The 8,579-nt window shown below is 39.3% G+C and overlaps 1 non-coding gene across 1 annotated transcript; it reads right to left on the bottom strand.

Moving 5' to 3' along the window:
* Window positions 1–2,356: 2,356 nt before the first annotated feature.
* On the bottom strand, window positions 2,357–2,463 carry LOC129402785 (U6 spliceosomal RNA). Its single transcript, XR_008628828.1, has one exon. It is a non-coding gene; the product is annotated as a U6 spliceosomal RNA (small nuclear RNA).
* Between the last annotated feature and the right edge of the window lie 6,116 nt (window positions 2,464–8,579).

Genomic DNA, 8,579 nt, shown 5'->3' with positions numbered 1-8,579 from the left:
ATTCCCAGCATCCCATATGGTCCCCTGAACCGCCAGGAGTAATTCCTGAGTGCAGAGCCAGGAGTAACCCCTGTGCATCACCAGGTGTGATCCAAAAAGCAAAAAAAAAAAAAGATCTTAGAAAAGGATCAACAAAAGGAGCCCAAACCAAGCAGAAGGAAAGAAATAACAAAATGTAGAGCAAAAATTAATGACATATAAATCCAGAAAACAATCTGGAAGATCAATTAAAACAAGAGCTGGTTCTTTGAGAAAATAAACAAGATAGATAAACCATTAGCAAGACTCACAAAAAGAGAGAGAGAACCCTAATAAACCAAATCAGAAATGAAAAGGGGGACATCACAACAGAAACCAAAGCGATACAAAACATCATCAGAGACTACTTTGGGAGTCTATATGCCATGAAACAAGAGAACCTAGAAGAAATGGATAAATTCCTGGATTCCTAAACTCCCCCAAGACTGAATCAAGAAGATTTGGAATACCGAAATAGACCTATCACTATCAAGGAAATTGAAACTGTAATTAAAATTCTCCCCAAAACAAAAGCCCAGGTCCAGATGGATTCACTAGTGAATTCTTCCAAACATTTGAAGAGGATCTATTGCCAGTTCTTCTCAAGCTTTTCCAGGAAACTGAAGAAACAGGAACTCTCTCAAACAGTTTCTATGAGGCACATATCTCCCTAATACCAAAAGCAAACAGAAACATCACAAAAAAAAAAAAAGGAAACTACAGGCCGATACCCTTGATAAACACAGACGCAAAGAGGCCGATACCCTTGATAAACACAGACGCAAAGATTCTCAACAAAATACTAGCAAATAGAATCCAACAACTCATCAGAAAGATTATATACCACAACCAAGTGGGATTCATCCCGGGGATGCAAGGATGGTTTAACATTCGAAAATCAATCAACATAATCCATCATATCAAACAAAAGAAAAGATAAAAACCATATGATCATATCAATAGATGCAGAGAAAGCATTTGACAAGATCCAGCACCTATTTATGATGAAAACTTTCACCAAAATGGGTTTCGAAGGAACTTTCCTCAATATAGTCAAAGCTATCTACCACAAGCCTATGGCAAGCATTATCCTCAATGGGGAAAAACTAAGAGCCTTTCCTCTAAGATCAGGAAATCCTCTAAGACAAGGATGCCCACTCTCACCACTTCTGTTCAATATAGTACTGGAAGTACTTGCAATAGCGGTTAGGCAAGAAAAAGATATTAAGGGTATCCAGATAGGAAAGGAAGATATCAAGCTCTCACTATTCACAGAAGATATGATACTATATTTGGAGAATCCTAAAACCTCTACCAAGAACTGTCACTGTCACTATCATCCCGCTGCTCATCGATTTGCTAGAGCGGGCACCAGTAACATCTCCACTGTGAGACTTGTTGTTACTGTTTTTGGCGTATCAAATATGCCACGGGTAGCTTGCTAGACTCTCTGAGAGGGGTGGAGGAATTGAACCCGAGTTGGCCGCATGCAAGGCAAATGCCCTATCCTCTGTACTATGGCTCCAGTCCCTCTACCAAGAAACTCCTAGAAACTATAGACTTGTATAGTAAAGTCGCAGGCTATGAAATCAATACCCAAAAGTTCATGGCTTTCCTATATGCAAATAATGAAAGAGAGGAAAGTGACATGAAAAAACTAAGTGAATAAACACCAAGATATACCAAGCAATTGTTAATACAAAGAATGATATCAACAGCAGTATAATAAACTTAAAACCATGCAGATCAAATAGAGAATAAAAAATTTTAAACTCTTAGATGATAAACTAGAACAAATGAGCTTAATAGACATAATTTGGGAGTGTGATTCAGTGGTACAGCACTTTTCTTGCATGTGTAAGGACCTAGGTTCACTCCCCAGCACCACCAAAACTATATACTGTCACTGTCACTGTCATCCCGTTGCTCATTGATTTGTTCGAGCAGGCACCAGTAACGTCTCTCATTGAGAGACTTATTGTTACTGTTTTTGGCATATCCAATATGCATGGGGAGCTTGCCAGGCTCTGGCATGCAGGCTCCATACTCTCGGTAGCTTGCCGGGCTCTCCGAGAGGGGCGGAGGAACCGAACACGGGTCTGCTGCGTGAAAGGCGAACGCCCAACCGCTGTGCTATCTCTCCAGCCCAAAACTATATACAGGTTAAAAAAAATTATAGAATATTGATTCCAACAAGGCAGAGTTTAAATGTTTTTTCCAAGTGCATACAAAATTTTGTCAAGGGAAAAACTTGTGCTGAGACACAATACAAGTATTAATAAACTTGTGAAGATACCATTTTTATTATTATTTTTTAAAATTTTTATTAGTGAATCACAGAAATATGGAACGCTTCACGAATTTGTGTGTCATCCTTGTGCAGGGGCCATGCTAATCTTCTCTGTATCGTTCCAGTTTTAGTATATGTGCTGCTGAAGCGAGCACACCATTTTTATTATTATTTATTTTTGTTTTGGTGTCACAATCAGTGATGTTCGGGTATTAATCCTGGTTCTGTGCCCAGGGATCACTCTTGGCAGGGCTTGGAGGACCATATGAGCTGTCTGGGTTGAATCCAGGTCAGCTGCGTGCAAGGCTAGTGCCCTACCTGCTGTGCTATTGCTTGGGCCCCAACCATTTCTTTTTCTTTTTTTAAAATCACGATGCTAAAAATATTAGAACTTAACCACAAAGAGAAAGAATTGGGAAACCCTCAAATGTGAAAACTAACAATATGCTTTTCGGCAATCACTGGATCAATGCATAAGTTTAAGAAGAAATAAAAACAAAATCACAAGTTATCAGAATCTACTGGATACAGTCAAAGCAGCAATAAAAAGAAAGTTATTAGGAATGCATGCCATCATAAAAAGAAAAGAGCTTAGAAAAATCACAAAGAAGCAACCTCACTTATAACCAAGTCAACTGGGAAAAGAGGAACAAATAAAACCAAAACTAGAGACAAGGAAATAATAAAATAGAAACCACAAAACACACAATGGATTAATGGAGATTGAGCAAGTAGTTCAAAGTGTTTGAGCACATGCTGTGTGTGTGTGTGTGTGTGTGTGTGTGTCTGTGTGTGTGTGTATTCCCAAATTTGTCCCTTGGCTCTGCATATGTGCACCTATAGCGCCCCTTCTGCCTCCCCACATGTATTAGGCCCATAGCTCTGATGAGCCTGGGCAGCAGTGAATCTGAAAAATCCTCAGTCAAAATGAAAGGAAGTACTTAATAATGATGGGGACACATCAAATGCACACCAATGATGGAAACACAGTTCAGTAATAGAAAGTTAAATATGAACTCACTATACGTTTTGCACCCAAGAGAGATAAAAATGTATTTATTCCAACAAATACTTGTACATGAATGATCATAGTAGCTTTATTCTAATAGTCCCAAATTGAAAGGCCCATTATTTATTATTTATTTATTCATTTATTTGAACTCTTTTTTTTTAATTGAATCACCATGAGAACAGTTACAAAGCTTTTAGGTTTAAGTCTCAATAATACAATAATCAAACACCCATCCCTTCACAGTGCACATGTTCCACCACCAAGAACCCCAGTATACCCTCAACGCCCCAATCTGTCTGTGTGGCAGATGATTTTCACTTTACTCTCTCTTTGCTTTGTTTACATTCAATTTTCGACAGAAAACCCACTATTATTATTTGGAATATTCTCCCAACAATCAGACCTGCTGAAAAGGCATCATTAAATCATTAAGTCATTTGTTTTCTATTGCTGATAATGAAGAGCATATGATGTTGGACGGCTGTGACAGTGGCCACTTGGTTTTGGAATTCTGGTATTTTAGTAATTAAGTTCAGAGGTATTTCTGCCAGCAGACGCTGCTTTCCAACATTGGTTTGTGTGCCTCTGGGATCATGGCTATTCAGGAGCAGAGGAGCCGTTTGTGGGTGGCTGCTCGGGGTCTCATTTGGGTGGGGGACAGGGCTGGTTCTGCCCCCCCAATGGCAAGATTTCCTGCGCAGAAAGGCCCATTATTAATGGGATATATGGTAGACAAATGGTGTATTATTATACAATGGAAGACTACTCAGACCTAGAAAGGAAGTACAGACTGATATACAAAACAATGTGGATGACCTCAAAACCATAATGCTGAATAAAAGAAACCAGACACAAAGAAGTACATACTGTATGGTTCATTCCTATGAAATTTGAGAATAAAAATTGTTTATAGTTATAAGATGAGATGATTATTGATTTTCAGAGAGAGATAGGAGATTGATGTAAAGGGAACAAGCAAAGTTCCTGAGTCAAAGGAAATAGTTAAAAGGGATAAACATTGTTATCATATGTGAATTATATCTCAAGAAAGTTATTTTTAATAGACCCAAGTGTGGAGCATGGCTACAGGCACTGGAGCAGATAAAACCTGACCTTGCAAAGAGGTCCAGAAGGGAGACTCCACATAAGGGAGTAGTGTCTGGGCAAAATTGGCAAGAGTAGGATGTCAGCACCAGGTGTTCGGCCTTGAGCCTCACTCCACCCCCTAGTCACATGAGCCCAAGACACAGAAACTGCCATATATTCTTAGCAAGTCATCCTAACCACAGCATCTAGCCTTGATTGGGATTGGACTGGGGCAAAGCAGAGTAGGAAAGGTAGAGGGTAGGGTGTTTGCCTTGCACACAGCCAACCCAGGTTCAATTCCTCCATCCTTCTTGGAGAGCCTCGGAGAGAGTCCCACCCACATGGCAGAGCCTGGCAAGCTCCCCGTGGTGTATTCTATATGTCAAAAACAGTAACAACGAGTCTCACAATGGAGATGTTACTGGTGCCCGCTCGAGCAAATCGATGAAAAGGCCAATTATGCTAAACTTTATGTGATTGGATCTTCCTGTAAAGCCAAGACCCTCTATAAAATATGTGTGTATTTGGCAATAAGGTGAACAGCCATCAGCTGCTCCCTGGGTGTGTTTTCTCTGTGCACCCATCATCCTTCACCCCATGTCTGCCCGGACCCGGTGTGCAACGTGTCCTGGCACCAATGGGGAAAACTGGTCCCCAACACCTGAGGAAAAGATCTGAACACTTCACAAAATGAATACTAAATATTCCCCCCAATTTTAACTGGCCTTAAATCTCACTAGTAACCCACAGAATTCAAAGTAACAGTGCAATATAACTACATGTTCACCCATATTGTTTACCAAAAAGAGATTGATAATACTAAGTATTAGGGAAGATGTGAAGTAACCGGACCCTCATCCATGACTTGTAGGAGATTAAGTTGAGTAGTTAGGCTTGGCATTATCAACTAAAGGTGCTTCTATCAAGAGACCTAATAAATATATCCTGCCTAGTCTATAGCAGACTGCTCTATACAGGTCACATACCCCCTACTGGTCTATGATTTTAGCTCTGGGGGGTGTGTGTGGGGAAAATCACAGCTCTTCGCTGCTGCTCATGTGCCATTTCAGTGAACAACTTTTCTTATTTTGTTGCAGGAACTTCTGATGTCTCTAATTTCTAGACTGACGAGAAAAGCTGTGAGTTCAGAGTTGTCAACAGTTCAGGGGACAATATTCACCCAAGGAGGGATATAGACCAGTGGATAAAGGCTGAAACAATAGGAAACAGAAAACCTGAAAAGACATCTCAAGTAAAGCAATTGAAACAGTAGCCAACTCTCCTCAAGAACTGTGGTCCCCCAGTCCCACCAGGAGTGATCCCTGAGTGCAGAACCAGGAATATGCTCTGGGGCACTGCTGGCTATGTACCCCACTTCCCTACTCATTCTCCAGAACTAAAGCCAGGTCCGGATGGATTCACTAGTGAGTTTTACCAAAACTTCAAAGAAGTCTAGTGACTATATTCTTCAAATTTTCCCAAATACTAAGGAAATATAAATCCTCCCAGATAGCTACTTTATAATAGTATATCTGTTAGGAATCAGTGTAATGTTGGCTTCCTAAAATACATACTACTATAAAAAGGATTTATAGACTAATATCCATGATGAATATCTATTCAAAGACACTTAACAAAATCCTAGAGGCTAATCCAGCAATGCATCAAAAGGCTTATACATCATGATCAATTGGGGTTCATCCCAGGCATTTGAGGATGGATCAACAAAACCATATGGTCATATCAATCAATGCAGAGAAGGCTCTTTTAAAAAAAGATTTCTAAAAAGTGAATTACTGTGAGATAGACCCTTACAAAGCTGTTCACGATTAGGGTTCAGTCATACAGTGTTCCAACACCCTTCCCTCCACCATTGTACATTTTCCAGCACCAGTGTTCCCAGTTTCCCTCCCATAACCCCTCCCTGCCTGCCTCTATGGCAGGCACTTCTCTCTCCTCCCCATTCCTCCATCCCCTTTTGGGTATTGTGCTTTGCAATACAGTTACTAAAAGTTTTTGACAAGATCTAACATCCATTCATGACAAAATGCTCCAAAAATTGGAATAGAAGGAACATACTTCAAGACAGTAATGGATGTCTATAACAAACCCACAACCAGTATCATACTCAGAGGTAAAAAAAAATGAAAGCTTTTTCTCTTAGGTCAAATATAAGGCAAAGTGTTTCACTAACACCACTCTTATTAAACATTGTTTTGGAAATCCTTACCATGGAATCAGCCAAGGCAAAAATAAATTAAAAGGATCCAAATTGGAAACAAAGAAGTCAAATTATCACTATTTGCAGATGACATGATACACTGAAAAGCCCAAAGACTCCACCAAAATAATTCTTGAAATAATAAACCAATAAAATAAAGTAGCAGGTTACACAATATACAAGAATTCATAGCATTCCTGTACACATATAATGAACTAGAAGAAAAAGAAATTTAAAAGAAGTTTTCCTCTTCAAAATAGTGCCCCAAAGCTTCAAATCCTTCAGAATCAAATTAACAATGGAGGTGAAAATCATAGGTCACTGCAAAGGGAAATAAAATAAGACACCATAAAACAAAAGACATTTCCTGTTTATGAGTTGAAAAATCAACATTGTTAAAATGACTGTCCTTCCCAAAGTACTATACTGAATCAATGCAATGCCTATTAAAATACCAGTGACTTTCAAACACACGGAACAAACTCTGGTTAAAAATTGTATGAAACCATAAAACTCCTCGAATAGTCAAAGCATTCCTAGGGAAATAAAATATGGGAGGCATTGCATTTCCCAACTTTGAACTATACTACAAAGCTTTGATAATGAAAACTCATGGTAGTAGAATAAAGATAGACCTGCTGACCAATGGAACTGAATTGAGAGTCCTGAGTTAACCCCTCAGATTTATGGTCAGCTGACCTATGACAATGGAGCTAAATATACGAAGTAGAGCAAAGAAAATCTCTTTAAGAACCAGCATTTGGAAAACTAGATAGTTACATGTAAAAAAAAAGAAATTAGAATCACAAACCACACTGGTCACAAAATAAATTCGATGTGTATTAAAAGTCTTAAGATTAGACAAGAATCCATAAAATATATTGAAGAAAACATTGGCAGAACTCCCCAGGAAATTGACCACAAAGTACTGAAGAGCAGTCTTCAAAACGATGACCAGAGTGGTAAAGGCAATAAAAACAAAAGGCAAATGGGATTATATCAAAATCAAAAGCTTCTGCACAGTGAAAGAAACTCAAGCTATAATAAAAAAGCACTCTACTGAATGGGAGAAAATGTTTGCACAAAATACATCAGATAAAGTTTTGCTTTTCAATATCTATAAAATACAAAAGAAACTCACGGCAGTGCCTGGAAAGCTACCCATGGTGTATTCGATATGCCAAAAATAGTAACAACAAGTCTCACAATGGAGACGTGACTGGTGCCTGCTTGAGGAACAATGGGATGACAGTGATACAGTGATACAAAAGAAACTCAGCAAAACAAACAAACAAACAAATCCAATGACCTGATCCATAAATGGGTGAGAACACCTTCCCAAAGACTATGAATGACCAATAGGCATATAACAAGTGTTTATTGTCACTAATTATTAAGGAAATACAAATCAAAACCATTTGACACTTGGAAGGACTTGGGGATTGATTTGAGAAGAGTATTGTCAGCGGAAGACTGGGACTATATTCAGACTACGTACTTGGGGGACTTCCTGAAGAGTTCCCCCATCCTGGGTACCAGGAAGAAGTCAGCCTATCTTGTGTGTGGGTGACAGTAGAGCTGCCATCGCTGCCAAGGTCTACACCATTCCTATCATTTGGGCAAGTCTGAGGCTTAGATAGAGTTAAGGGCACCTTGGTACTACTCATCGTGGGGAAATTGTGATTTAGCAGTGCTAAGTCTCTACCACCACCATTTGCTGGCTTTTAAAGTCAAACTCAGGCTGTCTTATTGGGGGCACTTCAGAGGGTAAGTTTCTCTGCCTGCCCCAACAGAACCCCGGAAGCTGTAAACTTCCAGAACCCAATCACTGCCATGCTCACAGCTGTTCTACACAGGCTTAGAATGAGCTAAGTTAAATTATAATAAGTTAAATTATTCTCATTTATTCATGAGAATAAATCTGCTGAAAAACTTGGGTATGCGGGTTTTGT

Source organism: Sorex araneus, chromosome 2 (assembly GCF_027595985.1).
Source record: "Sorex araneus isolate mSorAra2 chromosome 2, mSorAra2.pri, whole genome shotgun sequence".
Lineage (NCBI taxonomy): Eukaryota > Metazoa > Chordata > Mammalia > Eulipotyphla > Soricidae > Sorex > Sorex araneus.
The sequence above is the reverse complement of the archived record's forward strand: the minus strand, read 5'-3'. Positions and strand labels throughout refer to the sequence as shown.